Source organism: Orycteropus afer, unplaced genomic scaffold (assembly GCF_000298275.1).
Source record: "Orycteropus afer afer isolate SDZICR_OR568_19922 unplaced genomic scaffold, OryAfe1.0 scaffold00156, whole genome shotgun sequence".
Lineage (NCBI taxonomy): Eukaryota > Metazoa > Chordata > Mammalia > Tubulidentata > Orycteropodidae > Orycteropus > Orycteropus afer.
Genome location: NW_006921743.1, coordinates 5,990,031 through 6,002,688, shown reverse-complemented (window position 1 = coordinate 6,002,688; position 12,658 = coordinate 5,990,031). Strand labels below are relative to the sequence as shown.

The 12,658-nt window shown below is 37.1% G+C and overlaps 1 protein-coding gene and 1 pseudogene across 1 annotated transcript in view; both read right to left on the bottom strand.

Moving 5' to 3' along the window:
* SHC3 (SHC adaptor protein 3) overlaps nucleotides 1-12,658 on the bottom strand; it is a 623,780-nt gene that overhangs the window by 289,490 nt on the left and 321,632 nt on the right. The gene's annotated exons all lie outside the window — the stretch shown is intronic.
* Nucleotides 5,265-5,776, bottom strand: LOC103201601 (annotated as a pseudogene).

Genomic DNA, 12,658 nt, shown 5'->3' with positions numbered 1-12,658 from the left:
GGTCAGCTTTTTTTTGACAAAGTGCCAAAATCCATTAAATGGGGAAGAGAATGTTTGTTTAATAAATGGTCCTAGCAAAAGTGGAGATGCATTTTTTTTTTTTTTTTAATTGTGATTTGGGTGAAAGTTTACAGAGCAAATTCACTTTCCATACAGCAAATCGCATGGTGTACCAATTGCCAGGACTAATTGTTTCCATGAATCTTGGGTTTTCTTCATTCTTCTTTGCTCTGAATGAGGAGAGACCCATCATTGCATCTAGATGGCTGGTCAGCTGATTTTTGACAAAAGGCTGAAATCCATTAAATGGGCAAGATGTGGTCTCTTTAACTAACGGTACTGGAAAAACTGAATATCTATTTGCAGAAAAATGAAACAAAATCTATACCTCACACCATACACAAAAACTAACTCCAGATGGATCAAAGATTTAAATGTGAAATCCAAAACTATAATGTTCCTCAAGGAAAAATTAGGGGAAAATTTATGGGCCCTAATTTATGGCAAAAATACACTGTCAAGCTTAACCCAAAATGAACAAACAGCTGAAGATAAACTAGATGAATGGGAACCTTCTAAAAATTAAATTTTTTTATGTGCCTCAAAAGACTTCTCCAAAAGAGTCAAAAGAGAACCTACAGGTTGGGAAAATATATTCAGCAATGACATATCTGACAAGGGACTTATCTTTAAAATTTATAGAAAACACCAGCACCTCAACAAGAAAAAAGATTACCAATCCAATTAAAAATTGGGCAGAAGACATGAATAGGCACTTCACCAAAGGGGATATTCAGGTGGCTAACAAATATATGAAGAAATGCTCATGATCATTAGCCATCAGAAAGATGCAAATCAAAACAACAATGAGATACCATCTCACCCTAGCACTAATGGCAAAGTTCAACAAGACAGAAAATAACAAATGCTGGCAAAGATGTGGAGAGATTGGGAGTCTCATACACTGCTGGTGGGACTGTCAAATGATACAACCACTGTGGAAAGCAGTATGGTGATTCCTTAAAAAGCTGGAATTAGAAATATCATTTGGCCCAGCAATTCCATTATTAGGTATATATCCTAAAGAAGTGAGAGTCAGAACAAGAACAGATATATGCACACCCATGTTCACATAGAGCTATTTACAACAGCAAAATGATGGAAACAACCTATGTGCCCATCAATAGAAGAATGAATAATCAAACTATGAAACACACACACAATGGAATATTATGCAACACTAAAATCAAGAAGGGAGTGTGTCAGGGTTGTATCCTTTCTCCACACTTATTCAATCTATATGCTGAGCAAATAATCCGAGAAGCTGGACTATATGAAGAAAAACGTGGTATCAGGATTGGAAGAAGAATCATTAACAACCTGAGATATGCAGATGATACAACTTTGCTTGCTGAAAGTGAGGATGACTTAAGGCACCTACTGATGAAGGTTGAAGAATACAGTCTGCAGTATGGATTACATCTCAACATAAAGAAAACAGAAATCCTCACAACTGGACCAATGAGCAGCATCACAATAAATGGAGAGAAGATTGAGGTTGTCAAGGAATTCACGTTGCTTGGTTCTACAATCGATGCCAACAGAAGCAGCAGTCAGGACATTAGACGACGTGTAGCATTGGGAAAGTCAACTGCGAAGGAACTGTTTCAAGTGCTGAGGAGCAAGGATATCTCATTGAGGACTAAGGTGCACCTGACACAAGCCATGATATTTCCAATCGCCTGGTATGCATGTGAGAGCTGGACAATGAATAAGGAAGACCGAAAAAGAGTTGATGCTTTTGAGTTGTGGTGCTGGCGAAGAATGCTGAAAGTACCGTGGACTGTTAAAAGAACTAACAGATGTGTCCTGGAGGAAGTCCAGCCAGAATGCTCCTTGGAAGCAAGAATGGCCAGACTTCATCTCACCTATTTTGGTCATGTTGTAAGAAGGGACCATTCCCTGGAGAAGGATGTCATGCTTGGTAGGGTGGCGGGTCGACGAAAGAGGGGGAGGCCTTCAAGGAGATGGACTGATATGGTGACTGCGATGATGGGCTCAAGTATAGCAGGGATTGTGGGGCTGGCGCGGGATCGGGCAGTGTTTCGTTCTGCTGTGCATGGGGTCGCTATGAGTCAGAAACGACTCGACGGCACTTAACAACAACAACAACAAAGAATAATGGAGAATCTGAAAAACATTGCATAACATGGATGAAGTTGGAGGTCATTATGGAGTGAAATAAGTCAATCGCAGAAAGACAAATATAGTATTAGCCCATTATTGTAAAAAGTCAAGGAAAGGTTTATATATGGGAAACTTTCTTTGTCGGTTACCAGGGGAATGAGAGGAAGGAATGGAACATTGCAAAAAAAATGTATTGACCCATGTCACTTTAGTTTTGTGCATTACACTGTACATAAATTATAATTTAATAAAATCTATTTTTTTTAAAAAATCTATCCAACAGAATTCAACAACAGATTAAGAAAAAAAAAAATCATACGTCACAAGTGGCATTCATATGGGGAATGCAAGGGTGGTTCAATATTAGAAAATAAATCAGTGTAATTTGCCACATAAATAACACAAAGGAAAATAAGCATCTGATCACATCAACTGATGCAGAAAAGACATTTGATAAAATCCATCATCATTTCCTGATAAAAGCTCTCAGCAAATTAGGAATAGAAAGGAAATATCTCAACATAATTAAGGGTATATATGTAAAATGAACAACCAACATTATTCTCAATGGAGAAAAAGTGAGAATCCTCCCCTTGAGAATGGAAATGAGACAAGGATATCTATTATCACCACTCTTATTCAATATTGTACTGGAAAGTTTAGCCAGATCAATAACACAAGAAAAAGAAATAAGAGCTCTGGTGGTGTAGTGCCTAAGGCATTTGCTAACCAGAAGGCTGGCAGTTCAGATCCACCAGCCACTCATTGGAAGCAAGATGGAACAATCTACTTCTATAGTGATATCACCTTGGAAACCCAAGGAGCGGTCACTATGAGTCGGATCCAACTCAAGGGCAGTGAGTTTGGTTTTTGGTTAAATTGGAAAGGAAGAAGTAAAACTATCCTTATTCACAGATGGTATGAAGCTATACATAGAAAAACCTAAAGATTCCACAAGAAAACTTTTGAATGTGATAGAAGAATTTAACAATGTTGCAGGGGTACAAACTCAATGCACAAAAATTGGTTGGGTTCCTTTATACTAACTAGGAGTATTCTGAGAAGAAAATCTGGAAAACAATACCATTTATTATAGCCACAAAAATAATGAAATAGCTAGACTTTAACCCATCTAGCTACATAAAAGACTTTATACAGTGAAAATTAGAAAATATTACTACAAGAGACTAAAAAAGACCTACATAAATGGAAGTACATTCCACGCTCTTGGATTTGAAGACTTAAAAAAGACTTAAGATGATCCACAGATACACTTCAAAACTAGTACAAATCCCAACAGGATTAATTACAGGAATGTAAAAACAAATGATCAATGTTATATGGAAAATATGAAGGCCCAGAATAGTCAAAGCACTACTGAAGAAGAAACTAGGAGGAGGCCTCACGCTTCCCAATATGAAAACATACTATACACCTACTGTAATCCTAACAGCCTGGTATCAGTTCAATGATAGACACATAGACCAGTGGAATAGAATTGAGAACCCAGAAATTAATTCATCCATTTATGGACAACTGGGGTGCTTTTTTTGGTCTTTCATTGCTTATATCATTTACATTGATCTTCACAGCAATAATGTTTACCAATAGCCTGTATTTTACAAATAAGAACACAGGCAGAATCACATTGGAATTCAAGTCTTCTCACACTCCATCCAGTCAAAATTTAGCTATTATTTTATAATTATATAATCCTAAGAACTGGTCATCTAAATTTTGCCCCAACCACATCAACATAAAACTGATGGATTTACTTAATATTCTTAACATATTTAAAGTCATGAACAATGTAAAAAGAAACATGAAATATTAAGTATATACTGGTAGTCCACAACATACAACATATTCAAGTTATGACAAACCACGCTTATGACCAACTTGTTTTTGTACATCATATTGTTTGTAATATACACCATATGCAGTGTTGCAGCACATAATTTGCTGTTATCATTCTCACATGTTCACTCGCAGATGTTCAAAGACTTATAAATAAACTGATAAAGAAAGGTAATAAGAAAACTAAAAAACCAACAGTTATTCAACTTATGTCAGAACTGACTTATGATGGAATCATTGGAATGGAACCCTGTCATAACATGGAGACTACTTACACATCTCTTTAATTAAATATATGTCCTACTCAAGTGGGTACGTATGTGGGAACACACTTTCTTCCAAGTAATATATGTATAATTTTGTTTCATATCTTTAACTAATATGTAGTTATCTACTTTAGAAATGATTTCATTTTATGTATAAATAATGGACATTCCATATGTAAATAGTTAAGAGCTTTTTTAAAGAAAACCATGCAACAAATTTTAAAAGGCACTGGGGTTATCTGCTTCTAACTCAATGTCAAGCTGGAAAATCAAGATTGTTCTACCAAGAATTGCAAATTAGAATTGAATATTCTACAATGTGGAAATTAATAGAATTTGGTGCCATTTCAGAGAAACACAGTTCTCACCTCCAACATCCACAAGGCTAGAAAATTAAATAAAGTCAAAACACTTCAACATAATTAGACTTCGATCTACAAGGCCATTATGCTCTTCTGGGATGCTATTAAACCTAAGCAGCAGATCTTGAAAATAAAATTTAAAATATATGAAACCAAGTTCTGTGTAGATTGATAGTTCCTTGCTATATCTCCCCTTCTATAACATTAATGAAGGTGCTATTTTACTGAAAAGAAAATTTTTTTTAAACATCTTAGCCATGAATTTTTGTCATTACATAAACGTTGCCTAGTGTCATTATCTAAATGCAGACTATTTTATGCCCAGACTTCACTTCTTTGATTACAAAAAGAATATTTGTGACTTACAGCAAGTATAGCTTTCAGTGAATATTTAACACTGAAATAGAATCGAACATCTCTAACATCTGAATTTTACAAAAAGCAATGTATGATAGATGTATTTTCAATCACCTTTCATTTAAGTGACCTTATGAAAAAAATTAATTATTTAGAAGTTCCAAGTCTCCAAAAGAGTTTTCAAATGCACATATAGAAATGGTTACAAAGAGTAAAATATTTTAAGGAATATTTTTCACATATCTACATCCTCTTGTAATTTCTGTATCATTTTTTTCTTCTAGCTGCTTTTCTTTGCCTGCTAAAGGAGCTCAGATAAGATGGATGTTTTGCTTGACTTCTTTCATGTCCTGAACTTTCTGTAGCTCTTTGTTTTTCTTTAAAGTGTTCATTATAAATAGAGCTTGGTATTTCTGTCTGATCTCTTCAATTCTCTTCATTGCATCAATAGTTTTATTCCATAGCTCCCACTGGTATTTGACAGGTACATTTCTACATTTTTCAAATTCAAATGAATTATCCACTATAAGCTCTATTCTTTATAAGAAGCTCTATAAGTTGCTTTCCAGAATGCTTTAGCTCATCTGACTTGTAAGGACTGCGCTTCTTTTAAAGTTTTTGTGACATTTGGATTTAAAGAATCTGAACATCTTGCAATCATTGTGAATGAGTATCATGCCATCACCAGGGTGGATGGGCATTGAACAGAAAACAAAACAAAACAAAAAAACACTTTTCTATACACATGTTGACCTCACATGGGTAGCCAACAGCAGGAACTCTTTGGAGACTGGGAGTCAGGCCCCCAGATGCCTTTTTGGCTGGCAGGAACTCCCCCTAGAATCAGGTGTCCTGCTACCTATCACCTGGTTGGTCAGCAGGAACACTACCCATGTGCCTTGCCGACCCAGTTTTCATTTCTTTTTAATTCTTCTTTTATTTTCCCCCTACTTTCTTTCTTCTATTTATTTTTACTTTTCTTTCCCTTCCCTGGTCATTGGTTTTTTGTTTGTTTGTTTGTTTGTTTATATGTTTGTTTTCTCCCTTTCCCTTGTTCTCTTTTTCTTTCTTCTCTTTTACTCATTTCATTTTTTCCCATCCCTTCTCTTACTCTTTAGGTTTTTCTTTATTCTTTTTCTCTTACTCTCTTTTCTCTTCCCCCTCCTCAGATTTTTTTTTTTTTCCTTTTTCTCTTCATTTTTATTTTTTGTGTGGTTTGTGTCATTTGTCTATGCTGTTTGTGCTTTTTGTTCTCTTGCTTTTTCTTTCTTTCTTTCTTTCTTTCTTTCTTTTTTTTCTTGGCCCTACACACATGGCATGAGACAGCAACTGTGCTTACATGACCCAAGGATATCTGCACTTGCTGCAGCCTAGGCAAGGGTCACCACCTGCTTTTGTACCAACTGATCAATGATACATGGCAGCCAATACAATCCCAATCCACATTCAATTACTCTACACAAAAAGCTAACAGAAATCTATGCACACATACTCATCCTATATTACACCCATTAGAATATGTATGGTGAGTGTCCAAGTGCTGCCAAACTATTGAATGGAGTAGCACACTAGCCACATTCATTCAAGTATATCAAAACAAAATTTTAAAGAGCTGGGCAAATCACACTAACATACAATCACCAACTAAATACAAATACAATGACCACAATGTCTTGGAGACAACTGATAATCCCAGTTCACACAAAGGAGCAAGAAAAAATAGTACAGGCAAGGGACCAGAATACAGAGACAGAAAACCTCCCTGAGGAAGAAGCAGGATTGGAACTACCTGATATGGAATTCAAAAGACTTATATTTAGGTATTGTCTTAGTTTTCTGAAAGAATTCTGGTGGCTGCTAACATAAGTCAGTGGTTCTAACCCACCAGCTGCTCTGTGGGAAGAAGATGAGGCAATCTACTTCCATAATGATTGACAGCCTTGCAATCTCAGTGAAGATTGCTATGAGTTGGAATCAACTCCATGGCAAGGAGTTTGGCTTTTTAGTTTAGTCTTAGATCTCTAGTGCTGCTATGCCAGAAATAACACAGTAGATGGCTTTAACAAACAAGATTTTGTTCTTTTATAATTTATCAGGCTAGAAGTCCAAAATTAGAGTGCCAGCTCTAGGGTCTGGGTGACATTGGGCTTTAGCTGGACCTCTTGTTCCAGACACACTGGAGCTGGAGGTTTCTTCTGACTCATGCAGCTACTGGCTGCTGAGGCTGACAAACTCAAGATTGGCAGGTAAAATGGCACAATTCCAAGATCAGCAGGCAACACAGCAGGTCACAGGTTCAAGTCCAGGAACAGGAGATGAAGATACAGCCAAATACAGGATCCAAATGTGCCAAAAGCTAGAGACCTTTCTCAAAGCTTTTCCATATACACTGGAAGCAAGCCACATCCCAAAGGGAACTATTTAAATGTTCACAGTAGATTCCACCATGGAGGTGGTTACAATGTCATCATGGGGAATAACTACATTCAGCTACCAAACAATCAAAACCACAGCCCAGCCAAGTTGACACACAACCTTAACCAACACAGGTAACCTTCGATGGACTGAGAGACAGATCAAGGAAAGTACAAGGAAAATACAGGCAAAACTTAAGAAGTATTGAAAGAAAATAAATAAATAAATATCAAACTTACATACAAAACAGCAAATAGAAACCCAGAACATTAATATGAAAATTTCAGAACTAGATAATGCATTGGAAGGAAAAAGGAGTAGAATTGGATTAATGGAGCACAGAATTAGCAAGATTGAAGACAAATATTTCAACACCAATGTGTTGGAAGAACAATCAGAAAAAAAGGAACCAAAAAATGAGGAAATCTTAAGGTTCATTTGAGACACCATCAAGAGGAATAACTTACATGTGACTGGAATTCCAGAAAGGAAGAGGAAAATAAAAGCACTGAGAAAACTGTCAAAGATTTATTGGAAGAAAACTTCACTAATACCATGAAAGATGTGAAGATATGCGTTCAAGACACTCAATGAACTCCAAATAAGATAGAGCCCAAAAGAAAATCACCAAAATATATGTGACATTGTTATGTGCTGTCAAGTCAGACCAGACTCATATCAACCCCTCTTTGGGTTTCTGAAGTGGTATCACTACAGACACAGATTGCCCAACCTGCTTTCCGAGGAGTGGCTGGTGGGTTTGAATCGCCAGCCTTCTGGTTAGCAGTCAAGTGTCTTAGGCACTATGCTACCAGAGCTCCTAAATGTATGTGATAGTTAAGGTTATGCATCAAGTTGGCTGGGCCTGGTTTTGAGTGGCTGAGCAGTTGCATGTATTCATTCCCTATGATGAGACTAATAATCAACTTCATGGTGAAATCTGCTGTGAGCAGCTGAGTAGCTGCCTTAGAGATGTGGTCTGCTTCTAGTATATAAGAAAAAGCTTTGAGAAAGGTCTCTGAGCTTTTTGGCACTCTTGGATCCTGCTTTTAGCTGAGTATTCATTCAGCATCCTCCCATATTGCTTCCCAATTTTCAGACTATTTTCTGGACTTGAACTAGTGGGCTGTAGTGTTGCTTGATAATCTTGGTACTGTGAGATTTTACTTGTCAAGTTTGAGTTTATCAGCCTCAGCAGCCAGCAGCTGCCTGAGTTAAGAGACACCTCCAGCTCCACTAGGCCAGGAGCAAAAGGCAGAGCTGAAGCCCAAGGTTGAGGGGCCTTCATCCAGCCCCCCAGAGTCCACTTTGAACTTGGACTTCTAGCCTCTGAAACTGTAAGAGAATAAAATCCCTGACTGTTAAAGTTACCCACTTGTGGTATTCCAGTTAGAGAGCACTGACAAAGAATCCTGAAAGCAACTCAGGGAAAACAAAAAGTAACCTACAAAGGTGAACCAATACAACTAAGCTCTGATTTTCTTGGCAGAAATAATGCAAGCAAGAAGGCAATTGGTTGACATATATAAAACATAAAACAATGAAAGAAAAAAACTGCCAAACAAGAATTATATATTCTGCAAAATTGTGTCTCTAATATGATTGTGAAATTACTACATTCTCAGATAAACAGAAGTTAAGAGAATTTGCAGAAACAAAACCAACTGTACAAGAAACATGAAAGGTAGTCCTCTTGACAGAGAACCACCAACAGCAGACAACAACCAGAGATTGATATATGGCAACATTGTCCAGAAGTTAATCTAGATATAGAAGTATCAAAAATAAAATAAAGCTACAAGACAGAAAATAGGGAAACAAAGTTGCCAATTTGTAAGTGACAATAATCCCAAAGCAAAAAGAGGGAATAAATGATGTAGTTACAGAACTTCCAAATGGAAAAGAAATCAAGACAATATCAAGATAGAGGGTAAGATGATGTCGTACCTATAACCCACACATTTGTTCCCTCCATCAACTTAATCCCTGAACAACTGAGTAAAGCAGACAGAAATAATGATACTGCAGTTATGAGCAACTAAGAAGAAGATAGAGTATCAGATTTAGTGAAGATGGAGAAAAAGAGCACATTAAACAACTAGGTGAAACAAACGAACTCACCTAGCTGGCAGAGAAGGAGACAGAGAGAACTCGTTGGAAATACAAAAGAAGTTGGCAGAGGGAAGGAGGGAAAGAGGAAAAAAAAAAATACAGAACCAACAGAGGCACTGGAGACTCAGAGTACCCACAGCAGGAGTTTTGGGCAATGACATTGGGCTTTAAGTAAGTATATAATCTTACTGGGAAATGGATCAAGACACTCCCCTCTTGTCACAGGATCCAGAAAGGAATTGGGGAAAGGGAAAAACTCCCTCTCAGTAGGCAGAGCACCAGGGAGAATGCACAGCAGTGGACTGGGGCTCAACTCTTCCATGACCCCTTTTAGCATAGAGTGGACCAGGGTACTGGGTTTTTGCAGCTTCTCAATCCAAGTAAAAAGTAGTGGCCCTCTACCCACTGTAGTCTCTGTCAATTTTGAACCACAGGTCTTTGATTGACAATAGGACACCGACATTAGTAGACAGCTTAGGAAGAAACAAACTACACTGCCTGTGCCAGCAGCACTGACTGAACTGTCTCAACCAAATGTGGAAAATGGAGACTCGCTACTGGTGCTTTTTTTTCCTTCTCCCTTGCTTCATCCAATAGAAAGAATACATTAAACCACCAAACAGGAATTATTACATTTAACACCTCACCTGATCAGTAACACCAATAACTCCTGGTCACAGAATCAAGGACAGAGCAACCCAGCACAGCCAAGTTACTAACCAAAAATGTACATCTGCTCCACACTTTCAGATACAGTAAAACATAAAATCAAGGTGAAACAAATCAATACATAACTAACAAAGATTACAACTTCAAAATGTCTAGGAAACAACCTCAAATCAAACAAACAAACAAAAACCCAGCACAAGACAATAGAAATAAAAGCCAAGGCTAAATAATTATCTAACATAACAAGCAATAGAACTATCTGAGAAGGAATTCAGAAGGTATATATATAGGACCCTCCAAGAGCTCGAAGAAACCACAAACAGACTCATTGAGGAGACAGACAGTACCCTGGAAGAATTCAGGAAAATCATTTAAGAACAAAATAACAAGATAAATACACAATTAGAACTCATACAAAAACAGCAATTAGAAATCCAGAAGATGAACACTAAAATTACAGAGATGGACAAAACATTGGAAGGACAAAAGAGTAGACTAGAACTGGCTAACGAATGAATTTCCCAACTATAGAAAACAAATTACTTAATGCCAGCCTATATGAAGAAAAATCAGAACAAAGATTTAAGAGAAATGAAGAGAACCTAAGAGTTATGGAATGACATGAAAAGAAATAACATATGCCTCATTGGAATACCAGAACAAGAGGAGGCAAAGAGAGAGAGAGAGAATTGTGGAAGATTTGTTAACAGAAAATTTCCCCCATATTTTGAAGGAAGAAAAGATATCTGTAAGATGGTCAATGAACCCCATACAGAATAGATCCCAAGAAAGTCAGCGAGACAAATCATAATCAAACTCTCCAAAACCAAAAACAAAGGAAAAATCTTGGCAGAAGCTCGGGAAAAACCAAATGTCACCTACAATGGACAATCAATAAGACTAAGTTCTGATTTCTCAGCAGAAACCATGCAGGCAAGAAGGAAATGGGATGACACATAAAAAATTGAAGGGGGAAAAAAAAAAAAAAAAAAAAACTTCCAACCAAGAATTATATATTCAGCCAAATTATCCCTCAAATATGAGGGTGAAATCAAGACATTCTCAGACAAACAGAAATTAAGGGAATTTGTGAAAACCAGGTCAACCTTACAAGAAATGCTAAAGAGGGTCCTTAAAATAGACAACCCACAATAGAGAAAAATAAATTAAAATCAAGACACTTGACATCACTGCTTAGAAACTAAACCAGAAATAGGTGCTCAAAATAAGCTTATAAAATAATGTACACAGAGAAATAAGGGAGTCAATCTGCAGATGACACCAGCAACAAAATAAATAGAGGGAATAAAAGTTTTAATTACAAAATTTCCAAGTAGGGAGGAAGACAGGACCATGTCTTTATAGAAGTGAATATTCCAAATGTAAGGAGATAAAAATTTACTTTAGGGTAATGGCAAAGGAAATTAACAATCACCCTAAACAAACTCAAAAAGAAGAAAAACACATGGGCTTAGTAAGCACAAAACCAACAATAATTAAGAAAAGGGGTGAAACACCTGATAACAAAATGAGCTCAGCACAGAAAAATATTTTGGAACAAGGAAATCACCAATGACACAACAAAAAACACAATAGAATGACAGCAATAAATTCATACCTATAACCAGAAGGCTGGCAATTCAAACCCACCTGCCACTTCTCAGAAGGAAAGTTGGGCAAAACTACTTCCATAGTTATATTGCCTTGGAAACCCAAGGAGGGGTTTCTATGAGTCAGGTTCGACTCGATGGCAAATAACAACAACAACAACATCACTAATTACACTCAATGTGAATGGAGTAAATGCACCAGTCAAGAGAAAGAGACTGGCTGATTGGATAAGAAAAGAAGACCCATCAATATGCTGCCTAAAAGAGACCTACCTTAGACACAAAGATAAAAGCAAATTAAACATTAAAGAGTGGGAAAAATTATACCAAACTAATGACAACCAAAAAAAACAGGAGTGGCAACGTTAATTTCTGATCAAATAAACTTCAAGATAAAAAAACAGCATAAGGGACAAAGGAGGATATTGCTATTGTTGTTATGTGTTGTTAAGTCAGACATGACTCATAGTGACCCCTCCTTGGGTATCTGAGGCTGTATCACTACAGAAGTAGATTGCTCCACTTTCCTTCTGAGGAGTGGCTGGTGAGTTTGAACTGCCAGCCTTGGTTAGCACTCAAGTGCCTTAGGCACTATGCTACCAGAGCTCCCAAGAAGGACATTATATAATCAATTAACCAAGAAGACATAACCATAATTAATATCTATGCACCCAATGAGTTGTTGTTGTTGTGAAGTGCCGTCAAGTCGTTTCTGACTCATAGCAACCCCATGCACAGCAGAACGAAACACTGCCTGATCCCGCGCCAGCCCCACAATCCCTGCTATACTTTAGCTCATCATTGCAGCCACCATTTCAATCCA